General features: G+C 45.1%; 1 long non-coding RNA gene across 1 annotated transcript in view; it reads left to right on the top strand.

The window, feature by feature from the left end:
* Window positions 1–14,302, top strand: part of LOC104855116 — a 256,124-nt gene that overhangs the window by 70,845 nt on the left and 170,977 nt on the right. Inside the window, exons 3-6 of the long non-coding RNA XR_004518378.1 lie at window positions 6,973–7,121; window positions 8,334–8,518; window positions 10,676–10,758; window positions 11,688–11,855. This is a non-coding gene — a long non-coding RNA (uncharacterized LOC104855116). The remainder of the gene's footprint in view (window positions 1–6,972; window positions 7,122–8,333; window positions 8,519–10,675; window positions 10,759–11,687; window positions 11,856–14,302) is intronic.

Here is a 14,302-nt window from a genome sequence, read left to right as displayed (position 1 = left end):
AAAAAAAAAAAAAAAAAAGACTAATGAAAACATGTCAAAAAGACAGACAAGCTACACCACAGTAGATCTTTGAGACAGTTTAAGTATCGGAAGAATAATAATCACGATGTTTATTTTAACACATTTGAATAGAAAAAACTGAGTTAAAAACAGGGAATAGAAAGTTTTTGGTGTCAGTGTCTGTAGAAGGAATTACAGTCAGAAAAGTTAGAAGATTTTCTGAGTGATATAATACAGCCTTGCGCTGCATTATGAAGTTTCAGTTAACAGTGGGCGACGTATATAATGGTGGAACCATAAGATTGCTTTTATATCCCCCGGAGCCGTGGTAGTCATTGTAGTTTCCCAAAGTATACTCTATGAGATTTGTACCACGAAGGATCACCTGACATACACTCCCTATAGTGTATCCCTGTTGCAAAGCAGCGCATGACTGCGCTGGGTTCAGTGGTCAACAATGGATGCTGAAACCATTGGGTAGGAGCTGGGGGTGCAGCCGAGTGGGCGAGCGCTTGCTTGGCATGCATGAAGTCCAGCTTTCATCCTTAGTGCTGCCAAAAATACAAGAATAAAAAATTCGGTTAAGGAGTATTGATAAGGAAGCTACTCACACATCCTTGAGTATTACGTAATAGTACTTAGTTTGCTATTATCCAAAAAGAAAAATGTGTATTACAGAACCAGGTCCATTTTGCCTTCTGTGCTAGATGCCAGTCACTGAAAAGATGTTCTCCAAAGGAGAGACAGTGTTTATCCACAAGGTGGGCAAGTGCGAAGAGGCAGAAGACCCTCCTCTCGAGCCTACTTCCCCAGGGAGACCGCATCAGGGCACTTAATGGGATAAAGAAACAGGGTGGAGCGATGGCTGGGCAAGGGATCAGAGCTGAGGGAGAGCGAGGTCATGGGTGGTCTGTGCTGTGTCATCAAACTTCACAGCTCACCATGGGATGCGTGTTCAGAAAATGGCAGTGTTGGCATGCACTGACCTTCGATTTTTGGCCTTCTGACATCAGGTCACCCGTTGGGCACTTGCATGGACACAGGGGAAAAGCTGTGATGGTAGCTGGCTTGAGCTACCAAATTCCTCAAAAATGACTTAGGCTACCATTACCACCATGGCCAGGTATCAGATGTGTTAGCTACAGCAAAGCTAAAGAGTATATAGTGTTTATCAGTGTGACTCTAAACTTGTGATAAAAGAAGCAATTAAAAGCAAGTGAAGTTAGAGGGCTATTCGGGTTCTTCCTTGGGTTCATGTGTTATAAATACCATCTAGCAAAATGGCCAAAATTAGCAATACTTGTCCTGAGACAAACTGACTCGTGCCTGCTGATAGAATGTAACAGGAGGTACGCGGACTCGCTCCTGTGGCGTTATTGCCACATTGCCTAAGCAGAAACAAACAGTAGGAAATAATCAGATACATCTATGAGGGCATTGTCCAAACAACCAACTTGTATCTTCAGAAAATAAATTTTTTTTTTTGGTACTGGGGATTGAACTCAGGACCTTGCGCTTGTGAGGCAGGTGGTGGAACCACTGAGCTAAATGCCTGACCCCTCTTCAGAAATTTTAACTGTTGTTAAATATGAAAAGAAAACAGGATGGGAGAAAGCATTGTAGGGTCTGGATTAACTTCTGGAATTAGGAATTGTAGGGTCTAGATTAGGGGAAACGAGAAACATGACAACCCAGTGCGGTGTGTAGTCATGATTGGATCCTGACTTAAAAAGGTAGAGAACAGCTCAGTCTTCAGCTGATCTACTAATGAATAAAAGGCGAAATATAAAATTCAGAAATAGGAATTAATTGCTGGGTGTGGTGGTACATGACCTTAATCCCAGCACTTTAGGAGGCTGAGGGAGGAAGAATATAAATTTGAACCTAGCCTGACAATTTAGTGACTTAGCAAAACTCTGTCTCAAAATTTAAAAAAAAAAGGGGGCTGGGAATGTAGCTCAGGGCAGAGAGCCTGAGTCTGATCCCCAGTAACCTCCTCCCCGTGACCAAAAAAAGGGATGAAATATAGATAGCTTCTAAGAAATGGATGAAGCCTGAAAACATTATGTTAAGGGAAAGAAGCCAGAGAAACATCATCTATTGCACAATTGCATTTCTATGAAAGGACCAGCATCTATAGGGACAGAGGCAGATTATGTTTTTTGTTTGTTTGTTTGGTACCAGGGATTGAACTTGGCCGGAACCACTGAGCTAAATCCCAGCCCAAGAGATTACTTACTTGTTGACACAGGTGGTAGACTGCTACTAGGTCTAGGAAGTTTTTTTCTGGAATTATAAAGATGTTTTAGAATTAGTAATGATGGTTGTACACCTTGTGAGTATACTGGAAACCTGAATAGTACACTTGAAAGGAGCAGATTTTATGATACGTGAATTATATATAAAAAACAAAGATGTTGATTAGGACCACTGGGAAAATTTGATTGAGCTATCTGTTAGGTAATATTTTTTTCAGTGTTGCATGGCTAAGATGTGATAATGTGTAAATATTTAGAGATTAATCAAGGATGAAGTACTTAAGGATGAAATGTCATGATATTTGCACTTTATTTTCAAATAGAACAGAAGAAAGTATTGGGAGAAAGCAAATGCAGAGGTAGTTAATGGTTAAGTTCTAGATAATATACAGGGATTCATTTTATTGTTCTTTTAAATTCCTTTTGTAGCTTGAATTACTTCAAAATAGAAATATTGGGGAGGGGCTGGGCAGGGTGCTGCGTGCCCAGTGAGACTGAGGTGGGAGGATCGAACATTCGTGATCAGCCTGGGCAATTCAGTGACTTCTCAAGGCCCTATCTCATAATACAAATGATAAAAAGGGCTGGGGATATAGCTCAGTGTGTGAGTGCCCTGGGTTCAGTCCACACTGCCCCAGTATGGGGAAAAAACAAAGAAGGGTGATAGATTCTTGTGGACGGAGACAAGGAGGTTAGGAATGTCTTGCCTCTTTTCTGAGTGAATCCTCAAAGGTGAGTAAACTGTACTCTTCCATCAGGACTTCTCTCAGTACCACCCTGGGGACGGGGGGAGAAGGAGCAGGGGGAGGAATAAGGGGAGGGAGAGAGAGGGGGAGAGAGTTGTGTTTGGGGAAAGTTGTCCTGTGCTTGTGTAGTGGTGCTCTGAATGGATTGCGTGACTTCATAGCATTGACTAGGAGTCTTAATATTTCGCAGGAGCAGGTGGTTGGGGTGTAGCTCAGTGGTAGAGCACTTGCCTAGCATGTGGAAGTCCCCGCTTTCCATCTCCAGCACTGCAAAAATAAGCAAATGAGCTGGGCTTGGGGGCGCATGCCTGTAATCTCGGCACTCGGGAGGGAGGCTGAGGCAGGAGGATCGCTGTAAATTCGAGACCAGTTTGGACTGAGTTCCAGGTCAGTCTCAACTACATAGTGAGACCCTGTCTCAAAAAACCAAACAAATAAATTAATAAATAAATAAATGAATGGATAAGATTTTCCCAGAGACCTAGTACTATTAGTGAAATCAAAAGGTGAAGATATGCGGGTTTCTTGGGGGTGAAGGCCTGAGAAGACATGGGTTGGTCATGGGGACCTTCAGCATGGGAGTCAAGCGGCCAAGGCCACTCAAAGTGTACATTCCATGAGTTTGAGTGTTAAACAGGAAGTGGGGGGAGCCAGCTCCCTTGCAGGCTGCAAATAGTAAAGCAGATCTGGGGAACTTCTCTGTTTAGGCCCCAGCTGCTCCTAGTCGACTTGTTCCTTGTTCCCGGGCTTCTCCCATCACCTTTCTTGGTATCGTCACTGCCCAGGCACGTGCTCTGTTTTTTGATCTGTGTTTCATGATTTTACCTGGAGGATGCTAGGAAAAAGTGGTATAGGGCTGAACTAGCTAGTGTTTACTTTGGGACAGTGATTTGGGTCTCAGTTTGGAGCAGGGGTTGCCAGTGTAGAAATGGCCAAGCAGCAGCAACAGCGTAAAGAGAGTTTTGTGAGGCTGACTGGAGAGGGTGGGGCGGATTGGATTTCTGGTTCACCTCTGACCACGGGTGCCTTCTGTCTTTAAAACAGACCAGCTTCATCCCCAGAGGAGGGCCCAAAGATGGGATCTGAAACGCAAAGCCCCCCCGAAACCGCCCCGGGGAAATGAAGCTGCAAGTGCTCAGTGCCTGAAAAATCTTGACTGTTTCTTTTTTTAAACTAATATTCCAAATTTCTTATGAAAGTCAACTTCGACATCCAGGACACAGGAAACAAGGCAAGAGGCCACAGCCAGCTGCCTCGGAGGACCTGGGACACTTTCTTAATAACATCCAGATGGTTCCACAGAAATTAACATCTTGAAAAAAAAAAAATCAGCTGCAAGAGAAATGAGATTCGAGTGGTTTAGGAAGGGACTGCGGGAGGAGAGTCCCCAGGGACGGCGAGGGGACTGAAACATTAACCGCTGTGGTGGGATCTCTGCCTCCTGTGGCAAGGCTCGGGGCTGGGGCAGTGACAATCCAGGGCTGCTGGGACAGCCTTCTCCCTGGCAGGGGTCCTGGCCTCCGGTCTCCTGCATCCCTTCACTAACCTGTCTGTAGGAACTCTCTGAGTTTTTGTTTTGTTTCTTTGCCATATGGGGGATTGAATACAAGGCCTTTGCGCTAACCTACTTCCCAGCCCCTTTGGGATATTTTATTTTGAGACAAGATCTCACTAAATTGCTGAGGTGCTCAGGCTGGGCTCAGAGTTGGGCTCTTCCTGCTTCAGCCTCCCGAAGCGCTGGGATTAAGGGCCTTTGTGTCTATGCCCAGGTTTGTTTTTGTTGAGAGAGGACCTTTTACTTCTCGGCCTTCTTTCTCTCTTAGGTTCTGAAGACACAGCGCTAAGGCCAGTAGGTTTTAAGGGCTTAAGGCAGTATTTCATCTGGAATACAATGACATATGTGGTATATTTTTATAATCGTATATATGATACATATCTTTCTGTACATCAAAGCACTCATGTATCTACTGATACATGAAACTAAAAACAATTTAAATTAATGTCTAATTAAATCCTTACAATAGCTTAACATTTCAACTCAATCAGTTCCTCAGTGTTCATTAAAAGCTTTGTTGCATTTGAAAACAATCCAGAGGTTAGATTTTCTTGTTTCCCAGTAATTGTTTAAACATCAGTTCCTCAGAGCCAAATAAATTTAAAAGGGAAATTTAAAAATTCTTCCAGGCTGGCGACGCAGCTCTGTGGTAGAGCGCTTCCTACGTGTGCGAGACCCCAGGTTCCATCCTCAGCACAAAAACGTTAAAAATAAAAACCCTTCCATAATCTTGCCAGGAAAGAATCACACGTGTTTCACGTGGGATGTGAGTGCTTTGTTAATGTGCTTCCCTCAGGCAGGGAAGAGAGCAGACCCCTCTAAGAAGTGGAAGAAGACGCTGAGGGTCAAGGAAGCCCTGGGCCCAGTTCAGGTCGTCTGAAGAGCTGGGCCTTCCTCCCCTCTCTCCTCCGCTTGCCTTCCCACAAGGAAGAGGAAATGACTTGCTTGTGGAATGCAACTGTTTGCGCGCAAATCACTTGTTTGGAACCAGGAATGGGGGAGAGGAAAGTAAGAGCCACAGACTCACGGCTAGATCAGCCTTCAGCAAGCCTCAGAGTTTGTATTTCCCTTGACAAGCCGCCCCCACCCCAGGCCACTTCCAAGCGGAGGGACCCATCTCCTGCCTCCCACCCTGTGGTCCCTCCTGGAATAGAATTCCACTCTTTTGTCTGACTGTGACAGCAGGGGATTAGAGCTGGCTCCTGAATTGGTGGCTTTCCTTGCAGTTCCCACCTCGTCCATCGGGAAGCAGGCAGGAGTGGAGGGTGCGCAGCAGGAGTATAACACATCTTGGAGTATTTAGTCCAAAAAATATATGGATAATTAGAGAAAAAAAAAATCCCCAAACCTAACACAGGAACCAGAAGTTTTTGCAACAAGCGACCTTACCAAAGAAAGGCCAGAGGAGAGAGCTCACCAGAGCTGGTTATGGAGTGTTAACAGGGTAAATTCATTAGATGGAGCCGCCTCTGACATTTAAGCTTTGGCTTCTTGGGACTGTGCTGGAGGACTCTTCAGTGGAATGCAGTGACTCCTTCCTTCCTCCCCAATCTGAAATCCAGGCTATTGCAATTCCAAACGGACACAGAGTCCTGCCAAGTTTATAGGAAATTGGAATGACACTGTGGGTTCCCACCACGAGGGAGAGCAGAAGCCGCATTCTCAGAGAATAAGTAACATTTCCCTTGTGATTCCCAAGTGCGTCTATTTTTATTTTAAGGGGTTCTGTGTTTTCATTCAATTTTGGGAGCCGAAGAATCCATATGGAATTTTCACCAACTCTACAAAAACAAAAGCGTGCAGCTTCTCAGTAGTATGCTGAAATATCTGCAAAGATTCAAGAATAGGTCAGAAGGAGTGGCAGACATTTACTTTTGAAGACCTGTGAGATTTCTAGCAGATAGCTTGTGGGCACATGGCAGAGACAATATAAATCGTTACATCCATGTACAACAAATACTGCCACTGACAAAGTATAACTAATTTAAAACAAGCTATAAAGCAGCTGGTCAGAGATAAGCAGCTTGTATTCATTTAATATGTTTTAATATAGGTATTTTTCATAAAGTACAGGATTGTGGAGGTGGAGTAGTGAAAGAGATTTGTAAGTCCCATGCACAAAATAGGTGTGTATTTTTTTTTTTTTGAGACAAAGTGTCATTATGTAGTTGAGACTGCCCTGGAACTCACTGTGTAGCCCAGGCTGGTCTCAAACTCACAGCAATCCTCCTGCCTCAGCCTCCTGAGTGCTGGGATTACAGGTGTGCACGACCACACCTGGCCGAAACAGGTATATTTTTATAGATAATTTCCAAAAAGCTTTATTGTAAATAGATGTCAATGTTAACTTTCAAATCATCTTGTTCATTTTCTTGTTTGCTTATTTAAATGGTATTTTTCCTGGCTTCTTTAGCTTCCACCTCTACCTTTTTCTGGGCCACTGCCTGTCTTGATGGTTCACCCCCAGAAGTAGGATCGTGCTTAAGAAGCAATAGTTGCTCAGTAGGAGGTCATCTCTCTTCACTCATCCATCCAATATCAAAAAATCTTCTTTTTCAAAAGGTTAGTTATGAAAAACTATACATACAGTCGACCGTTTCTTGTTGTAGTTGTTGCTGTTTGTTTTGCCTTATGCTGCACCTTAACGGGGCAATGTACATTAGTATTTATTTTTTAAAAATATTTGCCTGCTCTGTACCAGGCACTGTTCTCAGGAGGAAAAATGCTGTCTCCAAGGAGCCTACATTCCAGTGGGGAGAGACACACAGAAGAAAAAAAAATGTGTATTTGCCAAGTGGGCCTAAGTATTATAAAGAAAAAGGCAAAGCAGGATAAAGGGGTGCCTAGGAAAGGTTCTGACAAGAGGGCTTTGGGGAGCAACTTGAAGGAAGTTGGGGAGCTGCCCTTGCAAAGAGCAGGAAGCCAAGCAGTCGTGATACTGAGTGTCAGACCCCACTGTGCAGCTGGGCGTGAGGAGGCTGTTGGGGGGGTCAGCGCAGGAGGCAGGCCAGGCAAGGAGGGCTCGGACTTTGGCTTTCATTCCTCATGAAATGTGGAGGCTTCTCGGGGGCGCAGAGCCAAGGAGTCTGTGACTCAGGTTTGAAAAGACTTCGGCTGCCCTGTGTTGAAGGGATGGGAAGGGTGGGCTGCGGGACCAGTGAGACCAGGGGGAAGTCTGTGTAACCAGGGCAAGGGCACGCGATCAGCTGGCCCAGTGAGCGAGGAGAAAGGACCAGACCCGAGCATGTGCCGCAGGCAAGGCTGAGAGGACATGCTGATGGTCCGGGTGTGGGACGTGAGGACAGGAACCTGAGCACTTTGCAGAATGATACCCTGGCCTTTTAGTGGCACGGAGGAGCCTGTGGGAGCAGCAGACGGCAGACAGGGGAGGAGTGGAGGGTGGACTGTACTTGAGGAGGTTTCTCCCGTGAACCTGTAGGGCAGAGGCTGAGCAGGTGGTTGCAGAGTTGAGGAGGAAGGGCCCGCCTGAGCTCTTCACTGACCTGCTGCTGCCTCACTGCTGCACCCTGACTGGCCCAGGGCCAGGAGGATGGGGTCAGGCGGGGTCAGTGTCAAGCTGCACAGACAGGAAACTTAAGTGATCACAGATCCTGAAGTCTAAAGCAATTCTCCTGCATAGTTACGAGGGAAGTCCGCCAACAAGCTCCAACAGCCCACCTCTGAGTAATCTTCAGGGGCCTTGTTTAGTCTGTTGCCTTCCTGCTAATGTTCTTTTCCTTTATCTCTGTAACCTACGCCATTTATTGATCGAAGAATCATAAAGTTGCTTGTTTTTAACAAGACAGAAGACCACAACATGGAGGTTTAACTTGAGAGTTTAAACATTTGGATTTTTACTGCTAACTTCAGGGCTGCAGGCAAGGAAACATAAAAGAACCCTCATTCACGTTCCCAGAGAACAGCATCTGAGCCTGGGAAGACTTGGCACTAAATGAGAGGTACAGCCCAGGGAGGGAGGCTTGGGTCAGTTCTGTGCCACTGGTCTGGCAGCTCATGTGACGGTGGCTGGAATGCTGGACCGCCTGCCTGTGTTTGCTCCAGGACAGGATCTTGTCTTTGCTGACCTTGGGAAGTTCTGTAGCTCCCACTCCTTTGATGGTCAACTATACTATCCTTTAGTCCCTCAGGACCCAGTATAATCAGTGAGCAAATTCCTTTTTCCTTAAACCTAAATCTGAAGCCCCATGGGCCTTTCCCATAGCATAAATATAGCACTCTATTCTTGTACAGTATTGTCTCACTCACAGGAAATAGTGTCTGAATTACATCACGGATAAGTTCTACTGTATTCTATTGACGTGTGTGTGTGTGTGTGTGTGTGTGTGTGTGTGTGTGTGTAACTGTTGTGGGGATGACCTGGTTTCTGTACCCGATAGCTACTATATCCTATCCAGTATGTTCACAATGCTAGAGCTGGTGGCAGAGATGGAAGAGAAGCAGTGAATTAAATTCCAGGATGTCTCACCATCTCTTCCATAGTAATGTTTTAACAAACTTTTGTCTAAATCCTGCCCTAAGCTCTAGATCGGAATATATGGCAAGGCAGGATATTTTTCTTATCTATGACCAAAAATCTTATGTTTGGAAAGTTGCTTGGGTGATAGGAATCTATTAGATCAGTGTTACAGAAAACCACTAGATGTGTCCCAGTATCTGTCTTTCCCTTCTTCAGTGATAAAACATAGAACCCCTGATTTTAAGCTGGGCATGAAGCCGCTGGGCCTTGTGACTACATTTCCCAGCTTCCCCTAGTTCCCCTGGGTAGGTCAAGAGACTGACTTCCGGTCAACACAAGTAGGTGAATTTGCCATGTGGAAGCTCCTACTGTCACACAGAATCCCCGCTTCAGAGGCATTTCATGTATGCACTTTGTCCCTCTTCCTCATGCCTTCTGTTTCGCTGCTTGACAAGCAGGCACTGCCATCTTGGTGGAGACCAAGCCCAATGGAGTGGCCCCATAGCCTTCCTGTCTTCAAGGCTCTTCACATGAGAGAGAAACTTTTACTCCCTAGAAGGTTTCTAGGACTCATAGTTGACCCTAATCCCAGCAAATACAGTTTGCTAACTTTCTCTCTAGGAGGGTGTGCTCCAAGAGTCGCTCTAAGTGGCTATGAGCTATGTGGCCATTCATGCCAATGATTTACAGAATTATAGTTTCTCTGAGATTCTGCCACACCCAAACGGTTCTTCATAAAAGCCTAGAGTAGTGAGCAGCACTTACTACCTGAATATCACAAAGTGAAAACAAGTTTCCAGCTAATACAGCTTGAGTTCACTTGTTCCCTCAAGCCCAGAGACTTGTCCCTGTATGTACCACCATTGCCTTCCATTGTAGGGTTTCTGTCATGTAGACTGGATATAGATGAATACAGCCAACAGAGTTTATGAAGGCAGCTGAGAGATGTGCCTGCCACTTCCTGATACTGGTTTTTATTATATGGAAGTAACACATGTAAAAGGATTCAACCAGTACAAAAAAGTATAAAGAGAAAAAGTGCTCCATATCCCTACTCCTATTACCTAAAAGTCCCTATGTTAAAAGCTTTCTGGGGCCAGGGATTTAGCTCAGTGGTTCTGTCACCTGCCTTGTAAGCTCAAGGACCCGAGTTTGACTTTGAGTTTATTTATTTGATAAATAAAATAAAATAAAGTAAAATAAATAAAAGCTTTCCGGATATCCTCTAGAAATTTCCATGTGTGTAGAACCCCTAAGAAAAACATAATTTATATAATTTTGATTATATACAATCACTTTTTTTTATATGGGGATCAAACTCAGGACCTTGTGCTTGCGAGGCAGGCAGAAGAACCACTGGGCTAAATCCCCAGCCCTAGAATCACTGTTATATAATTGAGCATATACCACATACTCTAATATACTCTGCTTTTTAAATTTAACCATGATTCTAAGCATTTTTCCAAAACACGCACGCATGTATGTGTATGTGTATGTGCTGTCTTCTGTCTGACTACATAGTATCCCATTGGACAGTAGATGTATTATAACTTATTCAATGAGATTCCTGTTAATGGATATTTATGTGCGGAATTTGGCTATTGACGTTATTATTTGACATTTGGCTGTTCATTGACAGGGAAGAGACTGTCTTGCACATACATCTGTGTACCAGGACATCTGTAGGAGGAATTCATGGAACCAGAGTTGCTGGCTGAAATTGTAAGTAAGTCCATAAGCAGCACTTTCTGCATTTACATGCCCAGGTGCCTTTCGTTTCCTCTCCAGTACTGGAGATCAAACCCAGAAGTGCTCTACCACTGAGCTCCGCCCCAAGCCCTTTTTATACAGTATTTTATATTGACACAGAGTCTCAATAAATTCTCCAAGACAGCCTCAAATATGTGGTCGTGAATAGCTAAGATTACAGGTGTAGACCACCAGGCCTGGCGAGGTTGCTTGTATTCCGTTCCCATCTGGAGCTACAACTGGGCATTGGATTTTTTCCTGTCCAATTAGTTTTTTTGTTATTTGAATTTCTGTTCACGAAGAGCACAACACCTGATTTTTAAAAAGCCAGGTGAGCAACAAATGAGTGATCTGCTTCAACATTGTACTTTATGTTGTGGAAAGTACATCTTGGACAAAAGTTCCATCTTCTTGCTGAAAAGATACTAGTGATTATTTCCATTTAAGATATTGACAGTAATCTTGAGAAGAGGGAATAGCTGGAGGTCCTCCAGAAGGAAGGGTCAAGGATACCGTGGAGAATATAGAAGAAGCCCAGGCTTCTAGACCCCAGGCTCTAGAGAGGCCACTCTACCACAGAGACAAAAGGGATTTTGAAAATTGTTGGAAATAGAAAGGCGCCTTATATAAGCCCGAGAAAGATTCCAAATTTAGGGTGCATTCAATCCCTGTGATCTTTACCCATCCAGCCTCACTTAACAGTCCTTCTGTCTCAGAATCTTTGAAAAGCAGCCTGAGGGCAGGCATTCATAGTAGGGGTGGCAGTGGGAGGTTTTGTAGTGCACCCGCAGTGCCCAGCAAGCTGCTGGATGATTGCTTAGAAGAAAAGGAAAATCTTTGCCTGAACTCTGTACAACTTTTGTGTCCTCTTTGCCTCTGCTCTGCTATTTCATGATCTTTAGACTCTGCCCTGCTGTTCATCTAAATGAGAAGAGTTCTTTGTGTCAAAGGATGGCCAGGCCTGTTGGAGCATTTCTTCTACACTTGGGAAAGGACTGCACAGAGCCGAGCCCGGGGCTCATTTCAGGCGTCCGGCCATGCTGGGCTTCCTTGGAGCGACTATCTTGGAAGTAGGTAGCACCCTCTTCTGGGCTAAATCCAAATGTTTTCTATTTGTCCTAAAGTCGTCTAGGATATCCACCAGCATTTCCCTTCTTAGCCAAGCTCTGCCCCATCACTGCCCTCTCCTGGCCCCTTCTACTTTTTATTTAAATGCTGTACTCAACTGTTTACAAATTCAAAGGAGAAATGTGGGGGATTCCAGGAAAGATATATTAGGCAGCAAGAACTTGTCTGAGTACTTACTATGTGCAAGGTTGTAGTTATTTTTTAAAAAAAACGCTTACAGTCAGTGCATATAGGGAATATGTAGAATGAGTAAATAACTTTATATGAAAAACTGTTTGAAACAAGCAAACAGGTGCTACTGGGATTCTCTCTGTAGATGTTTGTTACCCAGCAGTCTCTTCATGAAATGGCCGAAGCTGGAAAGGAGCAGACTGAAAGGTAAGGGTACTGTACTTCTCCTCTGAGAAGGCTCTGAAAAGAGAGGTACCAGGAGGCTGTTTTGTCGAACAGATTCACATAAAACTGTACAATTTAAGTCCTTGGGATTCTCCTACCACCAGCTTCTACACTCTTCCCTTTTCATCGGTCATTTGTTTTGTAATGACATTGGCAGAAAACAAAGGCGTTTTAACGGTACCTTTTCAATTATAATGAGCATTCCATTTTCTATTTCATCGATACATTTACTCTATTGGACACATACATGCTGCTTTATTTAACTTCACCTGCATAGTGATGACCGTGGGCATTGGTTCATTTTATCTGGTGAGTCAAGGACTGCCCCCTGGTGATGTAGTGTAGCAGCGCCATGCCTGTCTGGCAAGTACAAAGTCCTGAGTTCGATCCTGGTACTGGGGAAGAAAAGTAAGGAAGTAAATAAATAAAAACACCTGTCACACTTGTGAGTCCTTACCTAAGCCCAGGCACATAATAATTTAACATTGTTTTATCTGGTATTCACAGTTACCCGATGGGATGAGAACTAGCCTTATTATCCCAGTTTTTACAGGTGAGGGTACTCAGGTCCGAAGGTAAGAAATAACTTGCCCAGGTTGCAGAGATGGGCTGTGAAGTGTCTAGCACTAGAGACCTCGTTCTTGTCCACTGTGTATATTGTCCCTCTAGCACTCACAAGTTACGAATGTGCAGTAATTCGGTGGCCAAGGAGATCATGGTGTTAGCAAGTATAGTTGATTCATGAAAGTGAACGTGACGGGGGGCTTTACAAGACTGGTGAGGAAGGAAATGTGTTCTCAGTCTCCTGAGGCTGCCTTATTAATGGAAGAGGCGTTGAGTGCAGGATCCGCTTATGCTGACACATCACACAGCTCTGCATGTCAGGGTCACAGCGCGGACCTACCTGGTTCTGTATTCCAGGCAGTGCTCAGAGCCCCGCAGATTGATTCATTGAGTCCTCACAACAAGCCCACCTCGCAGAGGAAGTCAGAGAGGTGAAGCAACTTGTTTGAGCTTACACAGCCGGTGACTGGTGGAGCCAGGATATTTGACAGCTCCCCAGGCCTCCTCTCCAGTGACTGGGATCCTTAGATTGTCTTCCAGGCCTTCTGTCTTTCAGAGGATCCCTTCCAGCAGGATTGGGGGCAAGGAGAGGGCAAGGGTTAGCCGGGACTGTGTCAGACGTGTGTGCTGGGAAACACTCCTGGTTCTAAGGGTCTGAGGGAACCCATCTGTCCTGGCACACCCTAAATGACTCTAAAAGAGCCTTGTCAAGGCTAAAGAGAGCATGGGGAAAACTGCATATCTGAAGCTAAGCCTATAACAAGGCCTCTAGTTATCTTCAGGAGCTGGAGTCTTTCTACTAAGTTTGATAGATAAGGGAGGAGACGGCAACCCCAGTTTTGAGTAGCAGTCAACTTAACCCTTTTCTCTAGATCCATGGATAAAACAGTGGTTCTGGCTGCTCTTGTGAAAAATCCCCATCAACTAGATTTCCATGTGGATCTGGAGGGTAAAGCTTTGGAGACAGAGGCCTCTTTCACCTGGGAGAAGTCAGCGACCCGCCCAGGGCCTGGGAATCCTGTTACCAGGAATTGTTTCCCTCAGCAGGCGGCGTAAAATTCGCAGTCCCAAGCTGAACCCAAAAGTGGAGGAACAAACACCTGGCCCCAAACATAATTTCCTCTTGTAGCTCTTTGCAGCCCGGAGGAAATCGCCAGGGGGAGAGCCCGGCTGTGCGGCAGCGCGGCAGCCCCGTAATTTGCAGAGCCCAGCTCCTCCGCTGACGCGTAATTGTCAGATTGTTTTATGAGAGCAGCTTCCTGCCCCCTTCCTGCCTGGCTTCCAAATGTGTTCATTCCCGGGGAAGCCTCGCATCTCCTCCTCGCCCTTAATCGCTCCTTTCCTGCCGTCTTGCCGGCCTGGGCTGAGCGATTTCCTAAATCTCTGGGAATTGGCTCCCAGCACGCGCGCCCCGGGTGGGCTCGGAGGG

The sequence above is a fragment of the Fukomys damarensis genome, unplaced genomic scaffold (assembly GCF_012274545.1).
Source record: "Fukomys damarensis isolate Sample0158 unplaced genomic scaffold, DMR_v1.0_HiC HiC_scaffold_3, whole genome shotgun sequence".
NCBI lineage: Eukaryota > Metazoa > Chordata > Mammalia > Rodentia > Bathyergidae > Fukomys > Fukomys damarensis.
The sequence above is the reverse complement of the archived record's forward strand: the minus strand, read 5'-3'. Positions and strand labels throughout refer to the sequence as shown.